We start from the raw sequence: 17,591 nt of genomic DNA on the forward strand, positions 1-17,591 counted from the left end.
TGGCTGTTGTGCAACTTTCACTATGAGTAGTTCTGTTGCAAATAATTTACCATAACATGATGCAGTACTGCTAGACTTCACATAATTAAGTAAACTTTGACCTACACATTTGTGTTGAGAAGTCCTTGTTGCACTAAAGGTCTGTTTCACACTAAGGTGTGTGAACAATAAAGGGCCCTAAGGGACAAAGTGGAGAGTAGTGTGGGTGCAGGTCAGTCTTCCTGTGTTAAATGTCTATAAGAGGTTAGTTTCCATCAGTGGAAAGTTACTGCAACACTTCCACCTTCACCACAAGGCTTTGTAAACAGACCATAATGTCTGAGACAGTTAAGAGCATCCGTCTGTACAACGTGCCACATCATCATAGTATGCAGTGGGTTCAGTTTATTCAAATTCAAACAGTTGGAAACACTTTTTTTCTTTACACAATCAACTAGTTTATTGTTGCTAAAATGGGCACGACAAATACAATACAAATAAAAAAAATCTATCACTGTGCCCTTGAGCAAGGCACTTAACCCTAATTACTCCAGGGTTACTGTATAATGGTGACCCTGGCTGTGAACCCACTCCCTGCGGGTGTCTCAGGGGGAGTTGTGGTTAGCATAAAATAACATTTCCATTACAAACTTGTGTACCAAGACAAATATAAGCACCCCCCTAATTATTATATATATTTTTTAAAGCAATGCATTCCATTATTTAAACTTTGAATAACAAAAAAGTTATGACCACTGTTTTCATCACATTTGACTGCTTACGAATTCATAGATAGTTCATGAAGCTAGAACTAGTTAATAAAGAGTTATCTAGTATAAAATGATAATTGGTTCATTCATCCAGTTCTACTGTCTGATCCCAGCATACACCAATGTCTCCATGTGACCTCTGTCTTCTAGACCTGTTCTTCTTGTTTCTCAGATTCAGAGCTACGTAATGGAGACTGTCTCCATCGTGGTACTGTGAAGCACAAAATAGCATTATTGACAATCAATTATTTTAAATGTAGATTTTTTCTTTACCCACAATAGTGAAGTTGGTTAATGACAGGCTTTACGATAGACTTCAGACAATATAAAATGATTCCTGCCTACCCCTACATCTGATCTGGTAACTGAAGGACCTCTGGTCTGAGAGACGAGTCCTAAAACGAATGACAAAAAATATTAGGATACTTCCTCTTCTTCTCTACTGAAACAACAACAAATGGTGACATCAACCAATATCAAGAGATAGTAACTTACCTCTGCACTGCACACATGTTGTGTTGTTCATCTTGTACATGATGCAAACCAGGATAATGATCAAGGTGAACGTGACACCCAATACTACACCCAGGCAGGACACCAAGAGAAGAGGATCTGCTCTATGGTCTGTTGAAATTCAAACAGTAATAGAAGAAACCAGAATAGCAAGTAAATGTATGTTCTACACAGTAGACTATACAGTAGATATAAAATTAAATAGAAGCTGTATCACCTACCGTCAATGTCCAACTTGGTCCCGTTCCCAAGGAGTATCTCCCCACATGAGGCCACAGCACAGTAGTAAGTCCCAGCATCAGAGAGGCTGAGGTTCCTCTTGGGGAGGTTGTAGACACAGCTCTGTGTAGGAGACCCAACATCAGGGCTCTTCTCACACTGATCACTTCAGTTTCCATGGGTGTAAATTATTATTGGACGGGTTTCTCCTGAGCCATGTCTGAACCAATAGACACTGTGTTCTCCTGCACAGGTCTCAGTGTGTATTGTACAGTTCAGAGTCACAGACCCTCCTGGCTGGACTGACTCAGACACAGGCTGCTGAAGGACAGACATGCTGTAGGACTCTGAGTCTGAAAACAGAGAGAGAGACTAAAGTAAGACTAAGATGTGTTGGTGAAATACATAAAAGGCCATGTACTCATATCTAGCATTTGACGTAGCAGTCATACGAACATACCAATATACAGTGCCATACATTTTTAAAATGAAGAAGCAAATGTTTAGTTACCTTTGACAAATAAAACAGTTCTGTCTCCAATTGTGAGCTCATAGATGGAATTAGTGGAACAATAGTATGTAGCTGAGTCCCCTGGCTCTGTGTTGGATATGGTCAAGATACAGCTGTAGTCTCCTCTCCTCACACCCAAACGTTTGGTCTCAGTAAGTCCTTGATAAAGTTGTTGGAATCATAACTACCTTGGCCAACATCACAGGGGTTGGTTGGATTACGTTTGGTTTGGTAAAAGCACAAACTGTCAAAGCAAACAAACAAAATGGATCAAAGACAGAAACATGGATAAACCATTTTTACCCGTTACAGACAGAACATCCACTTCACCTGTCATATTCAAACTTCATACTATAAATGTAGGAACTAAATTAAAATGTCTCTATTCATCATTGTAGCATTAGTCCCTTCTGCACTGTATAGTGTGTGGGTCTGACAGTGGGACACTTTATATGCACCTAATATAGGACGGCACTTTACATGTACCTTTCATGCAGTAGGAGGGAACACTGAAAGGATAGATCTAAATGTGTCACAATCTAAATGTGTCCTCTGGCTTACCATAATTTGAGCTTCCTTATAATTACTAAGAAGACATTATTAAGCAATTATATTTTATTTATTTATTTAATTTGTTCAGTTAAGAACAAATTCTTATTTTCAATGACGGCTTAGGAACAGTGGGTTAACTGCCTTGTTCAGAGGCAGAATGACAGATTTTTACCTTGTCAGCTCGGGGATTAACCACTAGGCTACCTGCCGCCCCAATTCAGTTACCTGATCAAAGCAGTCAAATATTTGCTTGATACTCATACATATTTTTTGAGAGAGATTAAACATTTTGTGAAATTATTTATCTTTTGATGTTTGGACAGGAAACCGTGAATGATCTCTGGTGCTGCTAATACTACCTATCCCAACCCAGTCCAGCCCAAAGGTTAAGGTAACCCATAATGTAAATTTACCCACCACTGCATAGAAGCTGCATTTCTGGCTGTTGGTTTTCATCATAAGCCTCCACAAATAAATACTAATATTAGTTGTAACTGCAATAGCATCCAATAATATATGTTGGCTTAATTTAAAACCTTTTGTTTGTTACCAATATCTTTTTTTTATGAAGGAAGAGTTGACAAAACTATTGAGACACTCAATCTTTATCTGCACTTTGTCCTCTTGTTATATGCTTTAGGTTTGTTAAATGTTTTCAACACGAGACTCAAATGATAAATTGACTGTCCTCCCAATGACCCGAATCGTCCTCCAACGACCCAAAGTAAGCAGAAAGAGTGTGATTATAGATGTATTCTCATAATTCAGGACCCATAATTCAAGAAAACCTGCACAGTTTAGGGTTTGGAAAATGATTTTAGCTTGTTGTATATATTCTTGACATGCTTTGCACATCTAAATGAATGGCAGGGGTCTGGTGTTTACCGTCCAGATGAACAGATGAAGAGAGAGAGGTGTGTAAATACCCCCCACGCCCTCAAATCACCCAGGTATTTACTCTTCCACACAGAGAGAGAGAGAGAGAGAGAGAGACAGACACACAGAGAGAGAGAGAGAGAGAGAGAGAGAGAGAGAGAGCGAAAGAGAGCAAAAGAGAATGAAAGAGAGAGCATAAAGGACATTTCAGCCCACAGTGTTAGTCTATGAGAAGCCCAGTGATGTTCACCTCAGCAGGTCTCGCTCTACACTGAGCTGCTCCTTCCTGTCACTCACACTACAGGAAGAGAAGCGTACCCTCACTGGCCCCTCCTCTACTTCAGACATCAATCATATTCTCCTTATAAGGTGCTTCTCGGAATAGGGGGCTGTGATCAGTGCAAAGTCAGGACAGGAAATTCTAAGGGAAGAAAAACATAATGATAAAGGCTATTTTGGCTAAACTCTTTATTTGTCTTTAGAAGTGATCAATACAATTGTCTACTGCTGGGTACTTTGCCATTCAGGGTCACCCTATAAAAAAATTAACACATCTCTAACACACAACAGAGATCTTGTCACGAATACCACCAAAGGTGGCTCCCCTTCCTGCTCGGGTGGCGCTCGGCGGTCGTCGTTGCCGGTCTATTAGCTGCCACCGATCCCTTTTTCCTTTTAGTTTGTTTTTTGTCTAATTGTTTTCACCTGTTCCTTGTTGGGGTTTTGGGATGGGTGTTATTTAAGTTCATTTAGGCCGCTGGTGTTTGTGCGGGCTTGTGGTTATTCTACGTTAGTGGTGTTTGTGTACTTTTGGGTTTTCGCTGTCCGGTATTTTGGTAACAGTGGTTTTGGGTTTTGTTGAACCTGTGTTTTGGGCTTCACCCATGTTTCTCCCTGTTACTGTGATTGAGGACATTAAAGCGTTTTTTCCCGTCTACCTTCTGCTCTTGCGTCTGACTCCACACCCATCACTATCCCGATGTTACAGATCTAAGTTAATGTTGAGGCAAATGTTTGTGCATATTTTTTTGTCCTAAATTTAATTTACGAAAATCGCTATTTAGCAAGCTAGCTGACTAGCCAACATTAGCCAGCTAGCTTGCTAGTGTTATGACCTGAGAATTCATTTGTAATTCGTGTTGTTTAATGTTTTAGGGACTCCTGTGAAAACCAGCAAACCAGGTTGTCATCTTGTGAAACAGTGGATATAAAGAATATAGCTTGGTAAAGCATTTACTGCAAATTGAAAGTACAATTGTGTTAGCTTGCCTTGCTTATATTTGCCATGCAATACATCTGAAGTAACATTGCTAGCTAACTATGTATTTGCTTATTGTGTAGTGGAGGATGAAAATAACTGTATACCTACAGATGTGTAGCTAGCTACAGTATGTAGCCAATCTGTGTATGGACCCTAAACTTTTGTTATGAATATTAGTTCAGAATCTATCTATGAACCTCAGCTATCATAGTTGGTTTATGGGGACTCCTGTGTTGGTTTATGGGGACTCCTGCGAAAACCAGCAAACCATGAGCCTGGTTTGAAGCATATGGATTGAGTAGAACATAATAACTTTATTGTGCCAAGGATGCAAGTCCTATATACATGTACTGTAGTTATTACCACGCATAAGATCCCCACATTGTAGCTTGTACATTGAATATATTCACTGATCGTGTACTCTTCATTGGCAAATAAATGTCTCTGTGAGACATTCTTTTTCAGTCATATCCAATACTAGGTGTATCAAACTCCATTCTTTGAATGATGCAGTGTCTACATGTATGTATTACAGTTATACACTTCAACAGTGTTTACCACTCCTGCTCCTGGGACATCAATGATTACACATTGTAACTATGCAATTGACTAGAAACAAGATTTAAGTAAAGACTGATTTGTAATTCATATATACATAAATACACCTATGCATATCTAACTCCCTTCATCTGCGTTAATCTGAGGACACAGTATAGGTGTAGTATTCCAATAAGATGCTTAGTTTCAACCAGTGGAGAATGCGAAACGCTTAATTGAAAGTTCATTATCAAGGTGTCATAAATACATAACAAATGCATTATAAATATTTTAATTGTAATATTCTATTATAAATACAAGTTCAATCTGTACTTCAATGCACCTATGGTGTGCATTATAAAGAGGAAGAAAGGAGGTGGGGAGAAAGGTGTAAAAGACAGAAAAGGAAAGAGGTAAACAGAGGAGCAGGGAAGACAGCATAAGATTAATGAATTACAGTGCTATCCTAATATTCTCTCAGTTCATCACAATTACATAGTGTCTCTTGCGGTGTCTCCTAACCAGCCTTGGGCTCCCAGAAGGTTATTTTAACTTCTCTTGGGTAGGGGGCAGTATTTTACGTCCGGATGAAAAGTGTGCCCAAACTAAACTGCCTGTTACTCAGACCCAGAAGCTAGAAAATGCATCCAATTGGTTGATTTGGATAGAAAACACTCTACAGATTCTAAAACTGTTAAAATGATGTATATGAGTATAACAGAACTAATATGGCAGGCGAAACCCTGAGGACAAACCATCCCCCTCCAAAAAATTCAGCCTACCACTATTTTCAATTGCTATCACTTTTATAATAAGGCCTGATAATAAGGCCAAATAAGGCCTAATATTAGGCCTGATAATAAGGCCTAATAAGTCCTGCCAGATTGCAGTTCCTAGGGCTTCCACTAGTCAAAAGTCTTCAGACAGAGTTTCAGGCTGGTTTTTGGAAAAATTAGGCAGAAATTGTAGTTTTTCTAGGTGGCTCCCATTTTGGCTGTAGTATTTCCAAGCGAGTGGAAGAGAACGCGTTCTTTGGTATTTTTCTCCGGTAAAGACCTATCTATTAACTTCTTCGATATAGGGGGCGCTCTTTTAATTTTTGGATGAAAACGTTCCCGTTTTAAACAAGATATTTTGTCACGAAAAGATGCTCGACTATGCATATAATTGACAACTTTGGAAAGAAAACACTCTGACGTTTTCAAAACTGCAAAGATATTGTCTGTGAGTGCCACAGAACTGATGTTACAGGCAAAACCCAGATAAAAATCACACATACAACACATGAAGCACCAGTACACACATCACCAGTACTTCTAATAAAAAATATACAATCGTCAGTTTTATAACTGAACATTTACAATTATTTGTGTAAAACTAACAGTGAAATACGACTCAGGTACATATTCGTCAGGTACACATGCAGGATGCTACCCTCCACAGCATGGCCTTCGCTCCAGATCAAACTCAAACCTACAACCTAATTTTGACCAAAATTAACCGGAGAGATTACTGCTTCCAAGGTTTTATTTTTCCAAGCTATACAGAGGGTGCTCTAGCAAACAATCAACACAAGCCCTGAGGACACTATTCCAACCTGGAACTGAGTGAGTAGTGCTTGGTCTGATGCAATTTTGAAAGCCAAGAAGAAAAAGTAAAATAAATAAAAAAGAACAAATAAAGTACATTACAATGATATATTTTACTTTATGGAGACTGAGTGCTGAGTTAAGGCTCCCAGGCTTGCAAGGACAGACCAGATACAAATTCAATTAGCACCAAGTTGTGAAGTAAAAGGTGTCGAGCCTTTGGGCCCAACAAGTGGCAGGAGTCTTTGAAGCATCCTCTGAAGCCACCTCCTGCTGTTCAAAGACCATCCACTGGCATTTTCTACAAGATATCTGCCTCCAGAAATAAAAGCTTCTCCCAAGTGGGTGTGACACCTACTCCTGTTGTCTGCTGCTCTGCTGCTCTGCTGCTTGGATTCCACCTGGCGATCTGTTCACCGTCTGCCCTGGCCTGTCTCCTTGTCTGGTACAGGTACCTCCACCACACTCACCCCTCTCTCCCGAGCTTTCGCTCGCCTCCAGCATACAGCACTGTCTAAACTTTCAAAGGCTAGCCCCAAGTCATTATATATTAAATAATGTTCTTGTTCATTTTGCTATTTTTCTGTTCACCTCATGTCTCCTTTGTTGACTACAAACTTTCTTTACCCAACCGTGGGATGTTTGTTTCCACACTCGGGACTCTGACTCTCTACTGGTTACACAGACTTTTGGCCTCCCATCCTATTTTAACCACCTCTCGCCGGCATTGTATTCAAGTTACCTGATGAAATTGCTGTACAATATGATCTTGTTGCCATCTGATGCACATTCAGATGTCATAAATCAGTACTGCAGAGCTCTCCCTATCCTATGCCGTGCCTTGATTGTATTACTGTTGATGATATCTGGAAATGTGCATGTACACCCTGGCCCATCTACTGTTGCTATCTACAATTCTGACTTGTGCTCTGATATCTGCTTCACTGATTTCTGCTCTCGTAAAAGTCTGGGTTTTCTGCACGTTAACACTAGAAGCTTATTTCCTAAAATGGATCAATTGAAAGTGTGTGTTCACAGCTCCAGATGTGTTGGTCATTACTGAGACATGGTTAAGAAAGAGTTTTGAATACTGATGTTAACCTTTCTGGTTATAACCTTTTTCAGCAAGACAGATCTTCCAACGATGGGGGAGTGGCAATCTTTACCAAGGATCACCTTTAGTGCTCGGTTGTCTCCACCAAGTCTGTCCCCAAACAATTTGATTTGCTGGTTTTAAGCATTAATCTTTCAAATAGCTCTTTGTTGACTGTTGCTGGGTGCTATCGTCCTCCATCAGAACCGGCTTGTACCCCACCTGCCCTAAACTCTCTCCTCTCTCCCTTACACTAAGTCTGAATTTGTGAACTAAACTGGGACATGTTTAAACCACCTGAATGGGACTTCCTAAATCTTTCTCAGATTACCAATCCAACAAGGTATGACTCCAAACACTCAGAAAAGGCTACTCTCCTCGATCCTCACAAATAATCCTGACAGGTATCAGTCTGGTGCTTTCTGTAATGACCTTAGTGATCTCTGTTTTACAGCCTGTGTTCTTAAAGGCCACTCAGTGAAACCACCTGTCCTGATTTGTCATAGATGCTTGCTAAAAAACTTTAAGGAGCAAGCCTTCCTTCACGAACTGGCCTCTATGAATGGTACAGAATCATCTTGATCCCCTCTGTTGAAGACGCTTGGACCTTCTTTTTTGATATGTGGTGGTATTGTTTAACAAACACTCCCCATAAAGAAAATGAGAATCAAAACAAGTTCAGTCCCTTGTTCGCCTGTGATCTTACAGAGTTACTCCACCTCAAGAATTGCATTTTGCGAAAGGCTCGGCACACGCATACTCAGGCCGATTGGCTATCGTTAGTTGCTTTAAGGAGCAGTACTCTTTCTGTGGATCTAACCCCAAGAAGTTCTGTAAAACAGTTAACCCTTTCTTCTTTCAGGTTGCTGCCCCTATCATCGCCAAGCCTGTCTCTCCTTTCTGGGGAGATTCCCATTGCTTGGAAGGCAGCCACAGTTCATCCTTTATTTAAAGGGGGCGATCAAGTTGATCCTAACTGCTATAGGCCTGTTTCTATTTTGCCCTATTTATCAAAAGTGTTGGAAAAACATGTCAATAATCTACTGACTGGTTTCTTGATGTCTATAGTACTCTCTCAGGTATGCAATCTGCTTTTCGCTCAGGTTATGGATGTGTCACTGCAACCTTAAAGGTCTTCAATGATGTCAACATTACCCTGGATTCTAAGAAATATTGTGCTGCTATTTTTATTGACTTGGGCAAAGCTTTTGATACGGCAGACCATTCCATTCTAGTGGGCCGGCTAAAGAGTATTGGTGTCTCTGAAGGGTCTTTGGCCTGGTTTGCTAACTACCTCTTAAAGAGTGCAGTGTATAAAGTCGGAAAATCTGCTGTTATAGCCACTGTCTGTCACCAAGTGAGTGACAGGAGGGAGCTTGAGGTAGTCACGTCATACAAGTACTTGGGAGTATGGCTAGACGGTACACTGTGCTCTCAGCACATAAAGCTGCAGGCTTGATTTTCTCTATCATAATCGTTCCTCTTTCACCCCAGCTGCCAAACTAACCCTGATTCAGATGACGATTTTACTCATGCTAGAATACAGAGACATAATTTATAGATTCTCAGGTAAGGGTGCTCTCGAGCATCTAGATATTCTTTACCATTCGGCCATCAGATTAGCCACCAATGCTCCTTATAGGACACATCACTGCACTCTATAATGCTCTGTAAACTGGTCATCTCTGTATACCCGTCGCAAGACCCACTGGTTGATGCTAATTTATAAAACCTCTTAGGCATCACTCCCCCCTATTTGAGATTTCTACTGCAGCCCACATTCTACACATACAACACCCGTTCTGCCAGTCACATTCTATTAAAAGTCCCCAAAGCACACATCCCTGGGTCGTTCCTCTTTTCACTTCGCTGCAGCTAGCGATGGAATGAGCTGCAAAAAGCAAGCAAACTGGACAGTTAGGGTTAGGGTTAGACTTGATTCAAAGACTCAATAATGGACACTCTTACTGACAGTTGTGGCTGCTTTGTGTGATGTATTGGTGTCTCTACCGTCTTTCCCTTTGTGCTGTTGTCTGTGCCCAATAATGTTTGTACCATGTTTTGTACTGCTACCATGTTGTGTTGCAACAGTGCTGTGATATCATGTGTTGCTGCCTTGCTGTGTTGTCTTAGGTCTCTGTTTATGTAGTGCTGTGATGTGTGTTTTGTCCTATATATTGTATTTATTTTTTATTTTTAATCCCAGGCCCCCTTAGGAGGCCTTTTGGTAGGCCCTCATTGTAAATCAGAATTTGTTCTACCTGACTTGTCTAGTTAAATAAATTAAAGACTAGGGTTCAGGTTGGTTAGGGTTTGGCTTGGCTAGGGTTACAGCTAGGACTAGGGTTAGGGCTGGGGTTAGGGCTAGGGTTAGGCTAGAGTTGGAGTTTAGGGTTAGGGTTGGTGAACAGTTAGTTTGATCATTGTTGCGTACGCCTCTTGGAGGGAACACAAGACTCCGCTACATTTCAATTCCCTGTGGAGTGAAAAAAGTATGTGATCGTAGGTGCGGAGGACCTACAGAGGCAGAGAATACCGTTTACAGGGAATTTATTATTCCTAACACAAGGTAATGTTGGGACAAATGGGCTGGACGGAACTAAAGCAAAGAAAGTAAACGTTTAAGGAATCCCCTCTCCTACCTTACCTGCCTGAAGAAACAGCTGTATCCCCTGACGAGAGGGAGGGGTCAGTGCTCGAATCAGCGATGGGGCCGACCAATCAGCTGCTTTAGGAATCCAGGAATCCATTTCCTGAAATAGACACACATACAAACCCACAACAACACAGAAACTGGGGAACGTAACAACATGTGCAATCCGTCAATAGGGTGAAGCCTTGTGGTCCTCTATGAACCCCACCAAACCCAAACACCTATATCAGTGGCATGATATTCTGTGTAGAAAACAATGGATGATGTCCCGCCCATCTTTATTTAGTGCTTGGTCCTGTCCACTCTGTTCTAATACGTCCTGACTGATTGTGGACGTTGTAGAGGGAAACAGAAAACACATAATTGTTTGTAAGTGTCTTATCTTTCAGGGATGGGGTCATAATGCATCCGTAATGGGTCAGCGGTCAAACGACCTCCACTCATCACTGTAAAACGCTCCCTGAAACACTTCAGCGAGCAGGCCTTTCTAATCGACCTGGCCGGGGTATCCTGGAAGGATATTGATCTCATCCCGTCAGTAGAGGATGCCTGGATATTTTTTTTAAATGCCTTCCTAACCATCTTAAATAAACATGCCCCATTCAAGAAATTTACAACCAGGAACAGATATAGCCCTTGGTTCTCCCCAGACCTGACTGCCCTTAACCAACACAAAAACATCCTATGGCGTTCTGCATTAGCATCGAACAGCCCCCGTGATATGCAGCTGTTCAGGGAAGCTAGAAACCATTATACACAGGCAGTTAGAAAAGCCAAGGCTAGCTTTTTCAAGCAGAAATTTGCTTCCTGCAACACTAACTCCAAAAAGTTATGGGACACTGTAAAGTCCATGGAGAATAAGAACACCTCCTCCCAGCTGCCCACTGCACTGAAGATAGGAAACACTGTCACCACTGATAAATCCACCATAATTGAGAATTTCAATAAGCATTTTTCTACGGCTGGCCATGCTTTCCACCTGGCTACTCCTACCCCGGTCAACAGCACTGCACCCCACACAACAACTCGCCCAAGCCTTCCCCATTTCTCCTTCTCCCAAATCTGCTCAGCTGATGTTCTGAATGAGCTGCAAAATCTGGACCCCTACAAATCAGCCGGGCTAGACAATCTGGACCCTTTCTTTCTAAAATTATATGCCAAAATTGTTGCCACCCCTATTACTAGCCTGTTCAACCTCTCTTTCGTGTCGTCTGAGATTCCCAAAGATTGGAAAGCAGCTGCGGTCATCCCCCTCTTCAAAGCGGGTGACACTCTTGACCCAAACTGCTACAGACCTATATCTATCCTACCATGCCTTTCTAAGGTCTTCGAAAGCCAAGTCAACAAACAGATTACCGACCATTTCGAATCTCACCATACCTTCTCTGCTATGCAATCTGGTTTCAGAGCTGGTCATGGGTGCACCTCAGCCACGCTCAAGGTCCTAAATTATATCTTAACCGCCATCGATAAGAAACGTTACTGTGCAGCCGTATTCATTGATCTGGCCAAGGCTTTCAACTCTGTCAATCACCACATCCTCATCGGCAGACTCGACAGCCTTGGTTTCTCAAATGATTGCCTCGCCTGGTTCACCAACTACTTCTCTGATAGAGTTCAGTGTGTCAAATCGGAGGGTCTGCTGTCCGGACCTCTGGCAGTCTCTATGGGGGTGCCACAGGGTTCAATTCTTGGACCGACTCTCTTCTCTGTATACATCAATGAGGTCGCTCTTGCTGCTGGTGAGTCTCTGATCCACCTCTACGCAGACGACACCATTCTGTATACTTCTGGCCCTTCTTTGGACACTGTGTTAACAACCCTCCAGGCAAGCTTCAATGCCATACAACTCTCCTTCCGTGGCCTCCAATTGCTCTTAAATACAAGTAAAACTAAATGCATGCTCTTCAACCGATCGCTACCTGTACCTACCCGCCTGTCCAACATTACTACTCTGGACGGCTCTGACTTAGAATACGTGGACAACTACAAATACTTAGGTGTCTGGTTAGACTGTAAACTCTCCTTCCAGACCCATATCAAACATCTCCAATCCAAAGTTAAATCTAGAATTGGCTTCCTATTTCGCAACAAAGCATCCTTCACTCATGCTGCCAAACATACCCTTGTAAAACCATGACCATCCTACCAATCCTCGACTTTGGCGATGTCATTTACAAAATAGCCTCCGATACCCTACTCAACAAATTGGATGCAGTCTATCACAGTGCAATCCGTTTTGTCACCAAAGCCCCATAGACTACCCACCATTGCGACCTGTACGCTCTCGTTGGCTGGCCCTCGCTTCATACTCGTCGCCAAACCCACTGGCTCCATGTCATCTACAAGACCCTGCTAGGTAAAGTCCCCCCTTATCTCAGCTCGCTGGTCACCATTGCATCTCTCACCTGTAGCACACGCTCCAGCAGGTATATCTCTCTAGTCACCCCCAAAACCAATTATTTCTTTGGCCGCCTCTCCTTCCAGTTCTCTGCTGCCAATGACTGGAACAAACTACAAAAATCTCTGAACCTGGAAACACTTATCTCCCTCACTAGCTTTAAGCACCAACTGTCAGAGCAGCTCACAGATTACTGCACCTGTACATAGTCCACCTATAATTTAGCCCAAACAACTACCTCTTTCCCTACTGTATTTAATTTATTTATTTATTTTGCTCCTTTGCACCCCATTATTTTTATTTCTACTTTGCACATTCTCCCATTGCAAATCTACCATTCCAGTGTTTTACTTGCTATATTGTATTTACTTTGCCACCATGGCCTTTTTGCCTTTACCTCCCTTATCTCACCTAATTTGCTCACATCGTATATAGACTTGTTTATACTGTATTATTGACTGTATGTTTGTTTTACTCCATGTGTAACTCTGTGTCGTTGTATGTGTCGAACTGCTTTGCTTTATCTTGGCCAGGTCGCAATTGTAAATGAGAACTTGTTCTCAACTTGCCTACCTGGTTAAATAAAGGTGAAATAAAAATGAAAATAAAAAAATATATATATATTTTTTTAACTTAAACCGTTCAAATGATAGAAACACATTTGTAGGAAGAAAACAAAAACCGCTCTGTTTATTACAACTGCAACTCGCAGCTACTTTAGGTTACTGATGTAACCCTGGTTCTATGATCCAAGAGCAATTTGTACATTTTATTTCAGATTTTTTCTCATGTGCACATTTTTAAATTAGGGGACAGACAGTACATGGGGTCACAACTTTCAGTTTGGGAAACACTGACCTATATGAACCCAACCGAACCCAGACACCATCTCCATTTTGATTGAACACAAATATGCTACATTTCTGTTTCTACATTCCACATAATATGTCTGTGTCAATTCTGCTTTCTGTAAATAGACATTGTGGTCCAATACTAACTACCACGCCCACTACCAATGAAATCCCTTTTGATCTCACTGTGATCTCAGCGTGAATAAAGAGGTGTTCTCTGATTCACAACCAGACAGAGCAGAATAGACTTACACACAGAATGGCGAGAACCTTCCTACCAGCTCTACTGCTCTATGGATTGAGTAAGTAAACTACTGTTAAATGTAACATGGAGACAGAGTAAGATTGACTGCATTCATCAAGTATAACTAGAATGTTCAGTGCAGCGCTTCCTCCTCATTTCTAACATGTACATGTGATATCACCGATTACAGTCATTAATGTTGGACTTTGTTCTTTGTGTTTCAGGTTTGGTCTCTGTGTTGGTTTCTCAGTGTCAGACTATGGAGGTCTGTACTGGGGATACCATCACCTTGCAGTGTTCCAATGTTACAACGGCTGTGGGACACACAGCATGGTTCAAGCAAGTCAACGGATCAGAGCCTGTGTGTATCTCGTCTATGTACGGCTTTAATTCAACACCTGATCTCCACAATGGTTTTCAAAGGATCAATTTTGAAATGTTCAGCAACAACACCACTATCTTTCTCAAAATCACAAAAGTGGAAATAGCTGACTGTGGTCTGTATTTCTGTGGATTGTATCCATATAGCCACATGTTCTTTGTCAACGCAACATATCTAAAAATTAAAGGTACGTTTTCAGTTATTTATCTGGCTTTTGATACATTTGAAAATGTTCATCAACCTAATCAGGAGTTATCATGAAACAAAGGCAAACCATTGATGGACAAAAAATATATACTTCTTTGTTATTACTAATCGCAATGCTACAGGGCACAACGGAGGTGAGGAAACACCAGAGTAATCTAAAGAGAGTCATGTAGATGAAAAAATATCTACATGATGAAATGTTTAGGTCTGTCATTAAAGGACCACCAAGTGATTTAATAAAATGTAATCTAATAGGACATTGTAATGGAACTATCAGTCTAGTAGGAGAGGATGATGACATATACCTAGGAGAGGATGATGGAACCATGTACCTCCTTCCCCTGGTTGTGATCTTGGCTGTTGTGACTGCTGTTCTACTGATAGTCATTCTCATCCTGGTCCTCAAGATCAGACGAGACTCAAACAGACCCAACACAGGTAGGAGACCATTTCATGATAATATGGGACCTTTGAACTACACCTTTAATGTGGATGTTTTTCCCCTGACATACTGTACACTGATGATTAGAGACTCCGTGTGTACACTAGAATGGATTGATCCATTAATTCGTTCTCTCATCTCTCTTTGATATTCAGGACCTGATCCTCAAAGACAACAACACAATGATCAGGTAAATACTGCATGATTAATTACGGGAAATATAAGCAATTCAGAAACGGAGGAAATGACAACTACTGCATGGTGTTTGCAAATCTACAGAAACAAGATCCAGATGCACTGAATTATGCCGCTCTGAATTTCACCTCCTAGAAGAGGAAGATGGAGAAGAGAAGAGAGAAGGAGCTGGATCCCCATGTAGTGTATGCTGCTACAAGATGATAAAGTGGAGGAGGATGGAAGAGGAAAATTAATTGTCCATATCTTTGAATAGATTGATTTACCATATGTTTGAATACAGGATTAAATATCGCTATATTGTGTCTGTGTAGTGATATTCAATGTATTGACCTTCATTTAAATGTAAATCAATGAATCTCTGCAGTGTATGTTTGTGAGTTTTACCTCAGGGCTACTCTAGCTCTCTCCAACTCAGTTAGGCCAAACATCTCAGTGATACAGGGTGTGGTTAGAGAAGAGTTAGAAGTCAAAACACAACTGTTTAATGGTCACAGGGGAATAGTTGCCTCTTTTGACCTATCTTAACTTAGATCTCTGTTGTGTGTGTCAGTGATTTGTTCATTTTTTTATAGGGTGACCCTGAGGGACAAAGTACCCAACAGTAGACAACTGTATTATACTGATCACTTATAAAGACAAATAAACAGCCATTGCCATGATGTTCTTCACCCCTTAGTATTTCCTGTCTTGGCTTTGTACCGATGAAATCAATTCAAATGATATTAGTCACATGCGCCGAATACAACATTGAAATGCTTACTTCTGGGTAGCCTAGTGGTTAGAGCGTTGGACTATTACTAGTCCAACCTGTTAAGGATATGGCAGACATACGCCCCCTTTGGAGAGATTGGGTACCCCTAGTAAACTGGAAAAAAAATCTGTCAAAAATTGCTAATATATGCAAATAAAAATTATTATTGGATAGAAAACACTCTAAAGATTCTAAAACCGTTGGAATTATGTCTGTAAGTATAGCAGAACTCACAGGGCAGGCATTCTTCCAAACTAGTTTTTGTGGCCATGAAAGTTGGAGCAACTTTGACGTCATGGCCCCCACCCTTCCCAACCAGCTATGATTCTGGGGACACTTTCTATCTCTTCCGCTAGATGTCCTCTTTCATTAGAGCTTTGAATCGTTCAAATCCCGCGAGAATTGACCCTATGGGAGTGAAATTAGTGCGTGCCACGAGAGAATAGGCTGTGCGTATGGGCGCGAATTGGTCCCAGCCATTCCTTTGTTCCAGCACTCAAGAGAAGGGCAGACGATGGCCGATTGAATTGAAGTTTGTTTTGCGTGTCTAAAACATCATAAATCTTGCTTCTGCACTTAGTTTGACCTGTTTAGTCGACATATAATGTGTAATTTTGAAGTTTTGATGCGCAACTTTTCCGGACCAGAGGACGTTTTGGGTGCATTTCAGCTGATGTTATTAGCAGTAGCTAATACAAAGACGCAAGACTTGAAACCAAACGATGTATTGGGTAAGTATGAAGCCTTCCAGAACATTCTGAACGAAGACCATCGAAGGTAAGGGAATATTTATGCTTAAATCTGTGTTTCTGTTGACTCCAACATTACGTGGAAATGTAGCTTGGAACTGAGCGCTGTCTCAGCATATGGAATCGTGTGCGATTTCTGTAACGTTAAAAATAAATCTAACACAGCGGTTGCATAAAGAAGCAGTGTATCTTTCTAACTATATGTAGAACATGTATATTTAGTCAAAGTTTATGATGTCTATTTACGTTATCTTGCCGCGCTACATAGATTTCCTGCGGGCATTTTTGAGTAATTTCTGAAGGTGAACTCACTGTAAATGGACATTTATGGATATAAATGGCATATTATTGAAAAAACAAAATATTATTGAAAAAAAAAAATATGTACTGTGTAATATGTCATATTACTGTCATCTGATGAAGATTTTCAAAAGGTTAGTGAGCGATTTATTTTTTAATCCTGCGTTTGTTGATTGCATGTTTTGGCTATTGAAATGAGCTGTGTCTGGTGGTGGTTTTACATATATATGTGCTATGTTTTCACTGTAAAACATTTTAGAAATCTGACTTGCTGGCTAGATGAACAAGGTGTTTATCTTTCATTTGAGCTATTGGACTTGTTAATGTGTGGAGGTTAAATATTTTTAAGAATATTTTTGCGTTCCATGCGCCACCGTTTCAGCTGAACGTGGGAGGGTTGATCCCCAATTGGGAACCAGTATCGTAGACAGGTTAAAGGTTGCAAGATCAAATCCCCGAGCTGACAAGGTTAAAATGTGTCGTTCTGCCCCTGAACAAGGCAGTTAAACCAAT

The 17,591-nt window shown here is 41.0% G+C and overlaps 2 pseudogenes across 1 annotated transcript; one reads left to right on the top strand and one right to left on the bottom strand.

Moving 5' to 3' along the window:
- Positions 1 to 831: 831 nt before the first annotated feature.
- LOC149973234 (Ig kappa chain V region K29-213-like) lies at positions 832 to 1,817 on the bottom strand (annotated as a pseudogene).
- A 12,247-nt stretch (positions 1,818 to 14,064) lies between these two features.
- Positions 14,065 to 15,928, top strand: LOC149973235 (uncharacterized; annotated as a pseudogene). The gene is made up of 5 exons (XR_016490085.1): positions 14,065 to 14,107; positions 14,274 to 14,618; positions 14,894 to 15,076; positions 15,236 to 15,270; positions 15,360 to 15,928. The product of XR_016490085.1 is annotated as an uncharacterized LOC149973235 (transcript).
- Positions 15,929 to 17,591: the final 1,663 nt, after the last annotated feature.

Source organism: Oncorhynchus mykiss, chromosome 21 (assembly GCF_057628025.1).
Source record: "Oncorhynchus mykiss isolate SJ-2025 chromosome 21, ASM5762802v1, whole genome shotgun sequence".
In the NCBI taxonomy this organism is placed as follows: Eukaryota; Metazoa; Chordata; class Actinopteri; order Salmoniformes; family Salmonidae; genus Oncorhynchus; species Oncorhynchus mykiss.